Raw genomic sequence first — 16,332 nt, forward strand, 5'->3', positions numbered from 1 at the left:
CATTGACTATGTACAGTAATTCAGTTAACTTTATTTGACCCTGGCAGTCCAGTGGGTGCTCAATCTATACTCTGTTATGTTTATTATGTGTTGTACTTCACTGTACCAATTTCTATACTTTTCACTGCCGAAATAAATAATAATAATAATACTACTACTAATAATAATAATAATAGGCTCCTGTACAAAATTGGACATGTTTCCCCCTCCCTATTCTGCAGGCACAGACCCCTGGTTTTCGCAATTCGCATACTGCATAATGCAGAGTCTGAAGTAGTGAGACTACATGTAGATTCAATATGTGCTGTGACTGGCTTAAAGCGATGGTCCGGGCTGAAAATATTCATATTTTAATACATAGAGTAGAATTCACTGAGCAAAATGCCGAAAATTTCATCAAAATCGGATAACAAATAATAAAGTTATTGAAGTTTTATAAAGTTTAGCAATATTTTGTGAAAACAGTCATGAATATTCGTTAGGTGGGCTGATGATGTCACATCTCCACTTTCCGTTTTCTTATGTTATTACATAAAATCATTTTTTTTTCATTATTTCATACTTGTGTAAATAATATGTCCCACTTATAATGAAATAAGTTGCAGCAATAAATATCTAATGCACTAAATCAGTTGTCAATCCAATTTTTCTAGTTCTTGGAGGAAAAAATTTGAATAAACCTAATTTCATATAATAAAATACAAAAGAACAAGTGGGGATGTGACATCAGCCCACCTAATGAATATTCATGACGACTATTTTCACAAAATATTGCCAAACTTTAAAATTCAATAACTTTGTTATTTGTTATCCGATCTTGATGAAATTCTCAGCATTTTGCTCAGTAAATTAAGCTATAAATACTTCCAGCCTGGACCATCCCTTTAACCTTGGCTCTATCTTATTCTACACACAGTCTTTAAAGTCTAGCCTTTTTTCCACCAAATACATGTACAGTGTATGTAAAACATTTTTTTACTGCACCATACCGTACATGTACATGTCAGATTGCAATCAAGATACTTTTAAGTTTTCATGATTCAAGAGATTCTTTGTGGTCAAATCTATGGTCCTTTTTCACCTTTACTACTTTAAATCACCTTAGATAATTTTGTATAATACTATAACATAATACTTAAAATCATATTGATTTAATTTGAAAGTCTTTATAAGAGACATATCAAGTAAAATATTTGGTGGGGATGTGAATAAATCTAATAGTTTGTAATTGGAAGTTACTTTACTATAGACAACATAAACTATTCCTCTTTAAGTTTAACTCATTCAGCTTTTAGTATTTTTTCTTAATACCACAAAGCTACTGGAGTACTGGTTTAACCAAAATCTTTAGTTACATTGAACTTCCAAAAAAGATCAAAGGATCATCTTACTTCAACAACATTTAATATCTAAGTGGTGTGCCATGATATACATCATTTCCTGTATGATTTATGTAAACCATTAAAAACTAGATCAGCAACAACTAACACTCCAGTGCTTCTTTGTTCTTCACTTCTTGAGTTTACATTGTAAATAATTACAGGGAAGTTCAAATTTGCCTGCAAAAAGGTTCTTTGTCATCAAATTTGCTGTAAGATCCCTCTAGTAAACAACTGATGAGGAACAAATAATGAGCAAACTAACTACAACATACACTTACAAGGGGGAAAAGACTGTATACTGGATAGAATGTGTAAGGAAATGCTGGGGATTGGGGAAGGGTGCCCAACAGCATTTGGTGGACATTCAGGTGCAGTTTATGGTCATTTGGGTTAGTGAAAACATACATGTAGGGGTGAGAGTTGGTGAGGGATGGGGTGATATTGATATTTTAACATTTTTTTAAATTAAAAAATTGCTAATAAAATTAGAAATAGATATGTATAGATCTATCTTATATATTTTTAGGAAAGGGGAGGCAAAATTATCCCCCTGAACCATCCCCGTGCTCTCTCCATCACCCTATTCTTATACATAAACCCATGCAGATGAATGCAAAAGTTTAGCTAATGCTGTCGAGCACCTTTCCCCATGGGGGAACTGAGTGTTTCAAAAGAATCATTGAGGTGTCCAGTCTTTCCATTGCAGTGTTTTTTACTCGGGGTATAAAATAGATTTTTTTTTTTTGGGGGGGGGGCTATTTCTTTCATTTCAAGGGCTACTTTTTAACTGAATGAGCATCTCATTATCATGTTATTATGTACATGTAGAATACTGATTTTCTAAATGTTCTAGAAAAAAAAATTGTGGCATATATACATGTAAAGGCATTTTGGTAAAGATGGTTGCCAGTGCCACATACATGTAGCATTCCATTTTGCCAATTTTATGGGTGATTTTGGCTATCATATTGAAATCCTATTCATATTATTCATTATCTTAAGACAAACATTCAAAATAGTACAAAAGTATTAAATCAGGTACAGGAAAATTTAAAGTAGAAATTATATTCATTTGAAATGGATACTAATAGTGAGAACTTCCTTGCTTCTTGTTAACTTGAACATACCAATATATATATATTTACATGTGTGTTGTTTTTTATTTATTTTTATTTTTTATCTACGTGGCATGATGCATTGAAAATTGCAAATTATATAGAATGTGATGTTCAACATGACTGTAAAAAAAAGTGTAGAAGGGAATAAAAGATTGCAACACAATGGATTACAAAATACACCCTCCAGGCCAGTCGGCAAAACCTTATTTTCTCCAATTTTGATACTAGCCAACAATACAACATGTCACTTTTACAAATTTACAAAACTGTGCATTTATAAAGACCAAGAAAATCTCTCATGCATGTACAATGTATATTTACAAAATTGAATAAAAACTGTAAAGTACAAATCCATGTCAAGAAAGCAATTGACCTTCAGGTAACTGTTCCTCAACTACAACTAAAATGAAAGGATATGAATTGAGATTTTGCAAACAAAAGCTAATGTTTGGTAATAAAAACTTTGCAAAAACATTGAATGAAAGGAAATCCTACAACATCAACAAACATCTTGTTATTTCTAAAGTGCAAGTTTAAATTACAAAAGCAATATGACAGATGGCAAAGTACTAAAGAACAATAATTCTCAGCCCACTTGCAAGAAAGGATTAAATGCATCATATAATTTTGATTCATTGCAAACAAAAAGAGCATTAATGTCTCATAACGGGATACCTAGAGTGTGAATCAACAATATATTCTGTCAAGAGTTGATATAGTGCAAGTCAGAGTTATAGAGGAAATTAACCTGCAAAATCATGATGAGAATAATAATTGCACTGTTTGTCTGATTTTCCTTCCCCTTTCCTTTGAGGCCTTTATCAATTTCAAGCTCTAAGCTCAAGATGAAGGTCTCCCACATTTCAAAATGTATTATGTCGATATATAATTTTCTTTCTGCTATTTGTTTTTATAATAAAAAAAAAAGAAATTTATCAGGTATAAATATATTTCAATCAGATTGTTAGATTGTATATATATATGTTATTATGTCATTTGCTTATTGTTATGTTATGCTAAGAAAAAAAATGATTACACTTGTATATATTTTTGTTATTGGAATGTGGAAATAATTAAATCAAATCAAATCAAATACCAATGGTTGAATAAAATAGAAATTAAACTGAATTTGAAATCGCACATTTAGGCCTTCAGCGGTGAAAAGGAGAGTGTAATGTCTTCTCTACAGTCATTACCTTCTGCTATGCAGGCGAGACAACCAAAAAACTCTTAATCAGTAACTTTTCACTTTTCTGCTATAGTCCCCCCTTAAAAAATGAATCATTGTAGTACACATGATCTCTTCGTGCAACTTACCGGTGGTCAATGCAATAATCTGATTACAAAATGGCTGATTTACCGATGACTACTACATGTTCGTACAAACATTGTAGGCAGATCATGCAACAGTGTGTCGGTGTACACAGTGTAGTAATGAATTCCCCCTTCCCCGGCCTGGGCTATACTCTCATTAGTCATCATAGAATGGTTTTAGCCACTTGAAGATCATGTCTAATTTAGTCTTCGCACAAGTCTTTCCCCACCCTCGAAAGATGAGTCGTCAATTGCAGTTCCCATATATTCTCTAAGTCTACAAAGACTGTGAAAAAGACTTCCTAAAATCATGGAGTTGGCACGAGCAGAGCTGCGCATGATGCACACATTTTTTGTACAAAAAGATTTTTTCAAATTAGATTATTAATGCAGGGATTGTACATGTATTATTGTGTACATTCTCATAGGGATGAAGAATAGGTAAAATGTTTGAGGATATTTATAAAAACAAGGGAGCAGAGCAACAAAACATAAAACTTTAATAGATTCATTAAAAAAATTGTTTTTTTACACTACCTGAAAAGCAAATGCCCCCACCACCTACACTGTACCATATGAAGCCACCTTTTTTTTTTGGGGGGAGGGGGGGGGGTGCATTTACATACCATGTGTCTCAAGTCTCAACAAAACCTTACACATTTAAAATGGTCGACAAAAACATTTATACATGGAAAACTCAGACTCAACTTTTATTGGACATTTAAAAAAATCCTTTAAAACTACGTGAGCCATGCTAACTTTTGTATATTTACAGGGTATGGAGATAAAATTTTGCAGAAAATTAGGTTTTGTATAAATTTTGTGTGAGGGGAGTCCTTTGGAGCTTACAAAATTGTGGAAACAATTGAAATTTATGATCAGTTGTGGTTAATTTGTGGTTTAGGGGTTTGACATTTTATGCATGAGTGAGCAGGAATTTTAGCATTTTAATCTATTTTCATGGTATACAGAACTTGACTTCAGAAAAATCCTCAAATATTCTTTCCCGTTTATAATTCAAACCACTTTTATCATACATGTATGTAAGATCAAGATTTTGGCTGGCCAAAAATGTATTTTTGCTGACTATTATCTACCACAGTGGCCCAACACATGCCTTTCACACTGCAAAGATTTGAATTGCACAAAAAGTTTCTCACTGCCATCAAACTTTGGCTGACCAAAATTGAATATACATGTAGCCATCCATCATGCTTTTCAGATTACTAGTAGTTTCTTATTAAAGGACAAGTCCACCCCTGGAAAAAGTTAATTTGAACAAATAGAAAAATCCAAGAAGCATAACACTGAAAACTTCATCAAAATCGGATGTAAAATAGGAAAGTTATGACATTTTAAAGTTTTGCTAAATTTCTGAAAACGGTTATATGCACATCCTGGTCGATATGCAAATGAGGGGACTGATGACGTCACTCACTCACTATTTCTTTTGTATTCTCTTATATGTCATATATGAAATATTTTAAATTTCTCCTCATTGGAAGGTGAAACAAATTTTCTTCCTGAATGAATATGGTGAATTGCAATCGTTCTAACATTTTATGATTCAGTAAAGCTGGTCCTTATTGTCAAATCTGTAAAAATGGAAATATTGTCTAATTCAAACTACAACAAACAAAAGAAATAGTGAGTGAGGGACATCATTGACTATCTCATTTGCGTGTTGCCGAGTTGTGCATATAACTGATTTGTGAAAAATAAACGAAAATTTAAAATGTCATAACTTTTTACATCCGATTTTGATTTTGAAATTTTCAACATTTTTCTTTTTTGATTTTGATTCAAATCAACATTTTTCTGGGGTGGACTTGACCTTTAACTTGAACTATTCTTAACTGTATATATATACTATCTTCTTTTTTTTTGGGGGGGGGGCAGGGGTCACACTCTCTTTCCTATATGTACAGGTACTGTATGTTCCCCCACACTATTAACTTTAATATAGCAAAATTTCATGCCTTAATTATCGCACAGCTCATGAATATTGATTACTTAATCACAAAGCTCCAGATTAACGTGAAATCTCAACTTCTATGATTGGATAAAGCTCCGCAATTGGTAAGCTAACCCTGCTTTTTAGCAGCTAGGGCAAGATACATGTAGTATTTTGAAGTGCTAGGCCACTTTTATAAAATGTAGTCTAAAACCGAAGGGGGCTATTAAAGCTTATAACCCCTGGAAAGGGGGGGGGGCTAAGATCCCGCCTCTAATAGCCCTATATGTACCTGTTTCCCTGGGGATAAGGAAGAATTTTAAAAAATGTACATGTACGTGTAGAATTCGACCTGCTAAAAGCTGACCAAAATAATTTGTATAGTATCAAAGTGTATTATATATATCAATGATTTCTAAAAAAAAAACTAAAAAAAAACTGTTTATTTTTCCCACAGTAACAGGAAGTAGTGTCCTAATTTATTTAAGTATTATTATCAAGGTCTTACAATAGTACATGAATGGATTAATGAAATAAAAGGAATACTCTAATTTGAGTGGCAAAGTCCACGACACTACACAGATATTACCTGGTTTCTACTCCCATCTCCCTGGTATCACTTCGGTACATCTTCATAGCGCTTCAATACGCGACATTCCATTTCCCCTGGCCCTTGTGGGAATATTTCCCCTCAGTATTTCATGCTTCATGGAAGATATAATGATCCATACAGGTACATAAAAAAAAACACCCATAACACCACACTTTCGCGCACTGCATGCACATAGTACATAAGTGCATTGTGTAAGGGCTTTTCTGCACCGATGCGTTGCACGAAAATGTTTTGCTATTGACGTTCTTGCGCTGACACAACAAAATGTACCTTTAAGTTTAACTATACCAAGGAAGTGATACATTAGTATTTAACCTCTACCAGGGGCCCGTTTTACAAAGAGTTGAGATTGATCCGATCAATCACACCTATGGAAAGCCAGCAAAGTCAACAAATAAAATGCATGTTTATTCAAATTTTTTTTCTAGACATGAATGTATATCCATAAATTCATTGACTTCTCAACAATTTGGTGTGATCTCCTTTGTTCACAAAGGATACTGTAGAATAAATTATGACACAGATGGATTTCCATAGAGTTACGATTGATTGGATCGATCGTAACTCTTTGTAAGACGGGGCCCTGGGGGCCGTTTCATAAAGCTGTTCGTAAGTTAAGAGCGACTTTAAGAACGACTGGTGAACCTTTCTTACGCGCTTAACCATCGCCAATGAATATACCATTTACCCACAAGAAAGGATCACCAGTCGTTCTTAAAGTCGCTCTTAACTTACGAACAGCTTTATGAAACACCCACCTGGACTTACATTAATCCAAGACCATCAAAAGTTCAAAACCCAATTGTATGGCCCCTGCCCTCCTCTTCATTGGCCTTGGAGGTTTCTTGTACCAAGGAAGTGAATATATAAAACCTCTTCAAGACTTACATTAAAGGGATGGTCTAGGCTGGAAATATTTATACTCAATAAAAAAAATTAAAAATAAAAGAAATAAAATTCACAGAGCAAAATGTTGAAAATTTGATCAAAATCAGATCACATATGACAAAGTTATTGAATTTTAAAGATTTGCATTACCGGCATTGCGGTGAAACGGTTCTAGGTATGTCTTTATGAATATTCATTAGGTGGGCTGATGATGTCATATCCCCACTTGTTCTTTTGTATATTATTATATTGAAACTAGGTTATTTCAAATTTTTTCTACCAAGAACTGAAACAATTAAGTGCATTAGTTATTTATTGATAAAACTTATTTCATCATAATGAAGACACATCATTTACACATACTTGTATGAAATAATGAAACATTTATGATTTCATTTAATAACATAAGGAAAGTGGGGATGTGACATCATCAGCCCTAATGAATATTCATGACCATGTGCATATAACTGTTTTCACAAAATATTGATAAACTTTATTAAACTTTGTTATATGTTATCCGATTTTGATGAAATTTTCGGCATTTTGCTTTGTGAATTTTACTCTATTTATTTAGATATATTTTCAGCCCGGACCATCCATTTAACCTCTTTCAAGACTTACAAAGACAATCAAAGCCCTTTGATTGGTCCTAATCCTCCTCTCAGTGGCCTCAGAGATTAGTTGTGACCTTCAATTTTTTAATGCCGTTTGTGCTGTTATACAAATATAGATGAAGCGGTCTCGCCCTAAAAATTTCAAAATATAAGGCATGGGCCCTGTCTGACAAAGAGTTGTGATTGATCCATAGAGATACATTGGCCCGTTGTGACAAAAGCGCGCATCAGCTTTGGACATTTTTATACATGCGCCAGATACGCGCTAAATTAAAGGGATGGTCCGGGCTGAAAATATTTATATCTTAATACATAGAGTAGAATTCACTGAGCAAAATGCCGAAAATTTCATCAAAAATCGGATAACAAATAACAAAGTTATTGAATTTTAAAGTTTAGCAATATTTTGTGAAAACAGTCGTCATGAATATTCATTAGATGGGCTGATGATGTCACATCTCCACTTTCCGTTTTCTTATGTTATTACATAAAATCATATTTTTTTCATTATTTCATACTTGTGTGAATAATATGTCTCTCTTATAATGAAATAAGTTGCAGCAATAGATATCTAATGCACTAAATCAATTGTCAATCCAATTTTTTTAGTTCTTGGAGGAAAAAATTTGAATAAACCTAATTACATATAATAAAATACAAAAGAACAAGTGGAGATGTGACATCATCAGCCCACCTAATGAATATTCATGACGACTGTTTTCACAAAATATTGCTAAACTTTAAAATTCAATAACTTTGTTATTTGTTATCCGATTTTGATGAAAGTTTCGGCATTTTGCTCAGTGAATTCTACTCTATTTACATGTATTTAGCTATAAATACTTTCAGCCCGGACCATCCCTTTAAGCGTAATTTATACAGAAAATCTGCATAAACCATGGACTCAACCGTGGGTTTTCAAAAACACCTTTGGGCATTTACACCACAGATGGACACAGAGGCAAAAAAATCAAGTTGATATTCATGTAAAATGCTTTATGTTTTTTAATAAAACAAGACCTGAAGTTTCTGAGACAAAATTTTTTTCCGACTCTGGCAGCCATTTTTTATTTCAAAATGGCTGCCAAAGTATGGATACAAATTAGTGTTGAAAATAGTATATTGATACATATTTTGTTTTGACAGATTTTTAAAGAACAGGTTTGATCATGATGTTTTCGCCTGTGATTTAGCTTGCTATTATAACACTTTTTAAAATCCCACAGAAAGAAACACCAGTAATTCATTCATCTGATAAAAAAACATTGATGAAGTATGTGATATGGTATGCAATGTCAGTTACCGAAAACATGAACTTTTTTTCTCATTTCCTGGAAAAGAGGATATATTATATGAAACTTGGTAGATTTCCTCTCTAGGTAACACCCCTCCCTTCTACACCAAAATTAAAGATTACCAATTAACAATGAAGCCATAGGGTACCATTAAATATATGTAATGTCAGTTACCAAGTGGAAAATGTAATGTCAGTTACCGAGATGTAATGTCAGTTACCATGATAAAACGTTGGTTACCAATATTGAAATGCAAATATGTGGTCAATTTTATGGTGAAGAAATATTGTATACTTGTTATTTAAGTCAAGTCACACCAGAAGGAGCTTGCTATTGACTTTTAAAAGGTATAGTTCACAAGGAATACTATATGAAATTATGAAGGAATTTGCATTCCCATCGTGCAAAAAAAAATTACTATTTTTACCAAGTACCTAATTGTTTGTATCAGACAATTTTTTGTTTGGTTTTCGGCAACCTATTGCCTAAATCTGCAACATTTTTAAAGCTTAACATTGTGATGAAGGGGATTTCCAGGGTCCCTTTTTTAGTTTCTAGGATTCTTTTGAGCATTGCCTCGCTAAAAGTAAATTCCTGGTTTTTATACCTGTTAGTAGTGTGGATGTGTGATACAATTTTGTTTTTGGTTTACAAGTATAGATGAAAAGTGAAATTTGACAGTTCTGATCAATGTTGCATGGATCTACTAAAACTGTGGTGTTTTTTTCTAATTTACAAATAGTTCAGTTTCAGTTTAGAAGCTGGAGTTTATTTTTTGTTGACAGCTTATAAAAGAAATTAGCAAAGAAAATGATTAAACAAATTATGAAGAGAGTTGAAATCCGACAGATATGAACAAGCATTGCTTGCACTGACCAGAATAGAAATCAATAAAACTACATGGCTGCATGAGATTGGGGGGAGGGGTACATGTAGCCTAGGGGAGGAGACCCTTATTCATTTTGCCTTTTTTGAGGGGAGGGGGAGGTTGGAGAAGGAAACGGAAAAGGTTTAAAAAGTCAATATAAAACTGATTAATAAATTATGGGTGTATAGTCAGAAAAATCCATGTGTACAGTCAATGCAATATTAAATTACTATAGGAAAACATGTAGCTGCTATGACCCCACCCCCCCCCCCCCCCCGAGTAAGTAAAACATACATTTCTTATCTTTTGATAATTAAAAATGTGAAGTATTGTGAAACTTTTATGATTTTAAAAAGCCTTACATATAAGTACCAAGAAAATTATGCCTTTGAAAATCATATAGCACTGGTAAATGTTAATGTGTATTGTCAGTTAACGACAAGTAATGATAAAAATGTTCAAATCAAAGAAAGGAATTAAGAAAAAGAAAAAGTTTTTCATTAAAATGTTCCTAAAAACTCGGGTATACTTCCACATCAAGCTCACTTTCATGTGAAGCCCTGCACAGAAGATACAATGCAATGATTCCACGCATTTGACTTCCATGTGTTATCTCTATGGCAAATTAAGTGTAATGTCAGTTACCAGCATGGTTGTGGAAACATTATCCCCATCCCCATTATATAGTCCCCAACAGACAAAAACAAATTTTTTAATATTTTGACACATCTTAACCTAGTAACGGAGGTATATTTACATATTCAAATTATTACTCTATCTACTCAGGGACATGAGATATTTCAATTTTAATGAACACCCTGAAACTGCATGTCCTTTTGCGTAATGTCAGTTACCGACACATTTTTGCTTGCTGATGCGTAAAAAAATGTGGTTACATAGGAAAACTTAGTATCAGAGTATACAGCAAGGTTCACTTTATTAACTCTATCAAAAGCAAACTCCCATCATTTGTTGTTTTAGAGATACACACAATGAAAGGTGTGAAAACATTGTGGCGTGTAATGTCAGTTACCGTGAAAATGCCCCTTTGTGAATTCGGGCCATTGTACATGTATCTCTATGGATTGATCTGATCAACCTCAACTATGGAAAACCAGCAACGCCCACATCTAAGAATGCATGTTTGTTCAACATTTTTTTCTAGATATGATGAACATGTATACATATATATATTCATAAATTCATTGATTTCTTTACAATTTGGTTTGTTCACCTTTGTTTACAAGACTTTTTGTGAATTTCCAGTAGAAAAAATCATGACACTGATGGATATCCATAGAGTTACAATTTATTATATATCAATCATAACTCTTTGTAAGACGGGGCCCTGCTCTACACAGAAATTATCTATATAAAAGATGAGTATTCAATACTCTCTTGAAAGAGATCTTTCTATATTTGATTTGATATTTATGTATGGGGCAAGGGGTGGGGTGCTTGAGGTTGTAAAATTATACGAGATATATACCGGTACTGACAAACATGAACATTACATATTTCTGCATGGTCTTAGTCTCGAATCCCTGCATCACCTATGTACATGTAATTCCAAATTCAGTTACGATATGAAGGCTGTGGCTGGTGGGCATTTGTAAACAAAGTAAATCAAGTGTTCTTATTTGTTAGACAGGCATTGACAGCACCTACATCTAGAAAATTGCATACACGAGATAAGACCAAGGCCTTATGGGGTGTTGCAAGAAACTTGCGATCAATTGCAAGTCTATTTTTGGTCCCTAAATCAATCATATGTCCTGCAATTAATTGCAAATTTGCGATTGGTTACTAATCTGCTCCTTGAAACAAGGAGTGTAATCTGATTTGCTACAACTTATGTTGATCTATCAGTTGTAAAATTGAAACAGAATATTTGCAATTGATCGCAAATATTTTTTCTCCTAAGTCTCACTGCCCTGATTTCATGGGGGGGGGGGGTATTGAAGGAGTTGTGAAATCAGCGCCAAATGTTATTCTCACAGTTTTGTAAATAGACTCGTATATTTATTTCATACAGTCCACTCTTCCCACTGGTGCCAACCAAAATACATCCCTCACTTTGAAATCCATCTCAAAACTGGGTAGGCCTATTCATAAGCTCTTGCAGTAATACTGGTTCATAAAAATGCACAGGATGTGTTTGATCAATTAGTTGTTCATTGAAAACTTTATTGAGTTGTAAATAATGCTCTCTTTGTTACATCACACAATCAATAGAGTGAGGTCAACAGTAAGTGTACTTGGGCAGGCTGACCAGAGTTAATCCCTTTTTTTTCAAAAATAAGGGTAACAATTTTCTTTGTCAAGAGGTTTAAGATTTATTTTAGATATAATTTTAAAGCCAAACATCTCCTCTTCCACGAAAAATCCTTGTATAAAATTAATTTCTGGTGACTGTAGATTTTGTGAATTCTGGCATTGGCAGATCCAAGGGGGGAGGCAGAGCCGGCCCATGCCCACCCCCCCCCCCCTTTGAGAGGCACAATTAAAAGTTGTTATATAAAAATGCGGTTAAAACAGAAGTCAAGTGTGCATCCCCCCTTTTGAAAATGAAGACCTTTTTTTATTTAATTTTTTGCTTGTCAAATTTTTCCTCGGGAAAATGTGCCCCCCCCCCCTTTTGAAATATCCTGGATCTGCCCCTGATTCTGGTCACAATTTGTTTTAATGAGACCAAATGGGAACAGAAATCCCAGTAGCCAATTTGTTTTAAATTGGGTTCACATTAATTGTTTCATCTCATTTGCAATTTATTTGCCATGTTTTATTGAAAATTCATCAACGAGAAAGATTACATATGCAGTCTTGATTTTTTCTATAAATTTTTTAATGTACGGAATCAATCACAACATCAATTTAATCAGAAACATGAAATACAACATGTGCATAATATGTCAATATGATCAATTGAAAAGCATAATCATGAAATAAGTAGCCTATCCATTCATTCCAGGCTATATCATTAGCAAATATTCCCATGACAGCAATCCTCAAATTACCAAGAATCTTACCAAAAGAATAATAAAAAAAACATTTGGAAATATGAAGATATAGAATTTCTATGCAGCAGAGGTAAAGACTTTAGAACAGTCCAATCTGTCGTCAATTGCTCATAGTCGAGCGGTTTAAGGCGTCAGGCACTCATCCTACGAACGACGTCAGGTAAGAGAGCGCTACCTGCACCTGCAGTGTCATTGTAAATACAATGTTCAGTTAATAAAAATTGAAATACATGTCGTGAATTTCGACAATAAAAACAAAAAAATTGAATAAATATTCACTTGGTCTGGCAGACTTAATGGCGGCTTGGCATATTTGGCCTCATTCACATTGTGCACCTACGACTTTCACTTTCTGAGGAAACTCACACTCCGCAGGCCGCATCAACTTTTTACACATGCGATGACTGAATGTGAACTTTAAAAAGCAAAAAATCAATCCCTTAAATTACAACAATTTGTACCTTTAATTTAAGTTACTATATAATATTTGAACCACACTTGCTCCCCCCCCCCCCCAATAAAAAAAATGAAATACGTGCTGGTCATCATCTCATCATTTGCTTTATCTTAAACATGTCCAAGGGCTCTGCAGCTGCAGCAGCCTATCTCAAAGATAGATTTGGATGCACGTTTATGAGAAGTGAGGGGGTATTTTAATTTCAAGGTGATTTTGCAGGAGCTTTGCCATTGGAAGCCGTCAAGCGAAACTGCATTTACTATTTGATGTTCATGCTGCTTGGACATGTTCATGATGTTCGAATTGGATAAAAGTCGAGACCATGCAGCGGCAGCCCCAAATAAAATGAAATGCCAAATCAAAGCCAAAGGAAGGGGATTGCCGGGGGGATTGGGGGATGTGACCTGACCCTGGGCAGAAAAAAGAAATAAACTTCACTGCCGTCGCTCTCGAACTTAGAGTCTAGCTCTTGAAGCTGAAGTGGAACTTACTTAGTCAGCTCAGCTTGAACTTGTTTAAAGTTGAAGACGGTCGATAGTCTGTTCTCAGTTCTTCGCGTTCATGATGTTCTCGTCAACTCCAGAAACGATGCTCATAATCATGTCCGTCTCGGCTCTTGAACTGATAACGTTAGCTTATGTTCTCTACCACAGCTTGAATGATTACCTGCGAGATCGCTCGGGTTCGAACAAAGAATGCATGTGTTCCCGTTTTGTTTGTGTAAACAATAACAAAAGCAGACACCAGCTAGCTGGCGAGACGGCTCGACGTCTCAATCTGAGCGCGCGCCGATTCTACCGAGAGCGCGCGTGCCGCCCGTGAGGTAGGAGCTAGTCATTTTGGCCATATGCGTCATCAGAGCAGAGGATTGAGAGAGATTATCTCTTTTTCTTTCTTTTTTGGGGGGTACAAATGGGTACAACAATAGATCACCCCCGTGGACCGCCCCCCCCCATGAACAGAGGATAATCCTCGACTCCCATGATTTTGGCATGATTGCCATTTAGCCGTCTTATCAATTATTATTGTTCTATTTCGTCTTAAACATCTATTTGGTCTAACAAAATTTAGTCTTAAACGAACCTTTAAAGCAGGACAAAATTTTCATTCAACATTGTGCAAAAGAATAAAGTATAGGCGGGGTGAAAATTAGACCATCTTGGCCAATGATCTGCAGGGCATTATAAACTGCAGTCAGATTAAGTGAGTATTGGACCAAACAGTTTTGTGACCAAATTGATATGCCAAGTGGGTTTAGCCATGGAGGTAGAACCTCCATGGTTTAGCCATGGTGGTGCAGGATGTTCTGAGAATTAGACCATCTGCTATAATAGTAGACCAAGTGGGTCAGCCATGACGGTGTAGGATGTTCTGAGAATTAGACCATCTGATAGTAGACCAAGTGGGTTTAGCCGTGAAGGTGTAGGATGTTCTGAGAATTAGACCATCTGATAGTAGACCAAGTTTAGCCATGGTATAGTGCAGGATGTTCTGAGAATTAGACCATCTGCAATAATACTAGACCAAGTGGGTCAGCCATGATGGTGTAGGATGTTCTGAGAATTAGATCATCTGATAGTAGACCAAGTTTAGCCATGGTGGTGCAGGATGTTCTGAGAATTAGACCATCTGCAATAATAGTAGACCAAACGGATATACAATGCTATGGGCCAACACTCCCCGCCTAAAAGGCTTTAACCGTTAACTGAGTAACAATCCCATGTCATTCATATAGTGGATTAGAAATGTGTATCTGTAAGGGAGGGGGGGGGGGGCGGTGACTCCTGACTATAAATATGCCTACAAATTGGAGAATCATTAAAGAGTTTCCTCTTTACCCACGCCCCCACTTGGTAAAATAGATTATGAAAAAATGCACTGTAACAAGCATTAAACCTGATTGGAGAAAAGCAGAACAACCCAGTTTTTCTATGGTGCAGATAAAACTCGTTAGAGTACTTTATAGCAGAGTGCTGGTAAATATTCAGCTTCATCAAAACAAAATCATTGTGTTTTTTTAAGTGCCGTTGGTACTTTGTACCATATGGAGGGGGGTGGACCGTGATAGATTTTGATATGATATTCGGAAAATCATATTGCACCGCTTTTGCTTTTTTATAGTCCTTCAGCAGAGAACGGGGAAATTTTTGCTTTTATATTTTTGATTTACGAACACCACCACCCATTTTGTGTGCGCATTGTCGAACTGCGCATGATTGAATGATGACGTCGTGCCAATTTAAATGAATATTCATGAAGAGTTTCACAGTAAGCATTTAGTACTACTCTTTCGCTCTAAAATAACGTATTTCTACCTATAGATTATTTTTAAAGGTTTACATCAGTACTAAGTAGTTTGATCATAATATGTTCAACGAAATTTTGAAATAGATTAAGCTGTGATATGCTAAAATAACAAAATAATGAAGATTTTTATATGATAAATTTGAATGTTTATAACTGTAACCAAACGTTTGTATGCAATGTACATATACTGCGCCGTATAACGGATGAGCATACTTACCTGGCGCAGGGGTCGCATTGATCAAGAAGGATGCACCCCCAGGGCGAGGCTTGCCATTGCACTCCGGCTTGCTGAATCTTGCGATTCCCCCAAACGTGGGGAACTCGGGCGTATAATTTATGGTAGCGGAGATCTGCGTTCGCGCTATCTCCTACAACGAAATCCTAATGAAAAGTAAATAACATGAATATGAGATAGATACACTCTACATGGATTATACAATTAAAAAAATACGAGGAATGAAGGATGAGTTATCTACTACACTAATAAAGCTTTTAAAACACT

At 35.0% G+C, this 16,332-nt stretch overlaps 1 protein-coding gene and 1 non-coding gene across 4 annotated transcripts in view; one reads left to right on the forward strand and one right to left on the reverse strand.

The window, feature by feature from the left end:
- LOC129276674 (protein dispatched homolog 3-like) overlaps positions 1-14,183 on the reverse strand; it is a 49,741-nt gene extending 35,558 nt beyond the window's left edge. For 2 of the 3 annotated variants that reach the window (XM_064109510.1, XM_064109512.1), the window contains exon 1: positions 3,818-3,911. The gene's annotated coding sequence lies outside the window, so the exon portion shown is untranslated. Of the gene's footprint in view, positions 1-3,817; positions 3,912-14,014 lie in introns of those variants that run through there. The other variant, XM_064109511.1, reaches the window with a different exon arrangement.
- A 1,856-nt stretch (positions 14,184-16,039) lies between these two features.
- Positions 16,040-16,201, forward strand: LOC129276964 (U1 spliceosomal RNA). Its single transcript, XR_008586154.2, has one exon. It is a non-coding gene; the product is annotated as a U1 spliceosomal RNA (small nuclear RNA).
- The last annotated feature ends 131 nt before the right edge of the window (positions 16,202-16,332 follow it).

Source organism: Lytechinus pictus, chromosome 14 (genome assembly GCF_037042905.1).
Source record: "Lytechinus pictus isolate F3 Inbred chromosome 14, Lp3.0, whole genome shotgun sequence".
NCBI classification, from domain to species: Eukaryota; Metazoa; Echinodermata; class Echinoidea; order Temnopleuroida; family Toxopneustidae; genus Lytechinus; species Lytechinus pictus.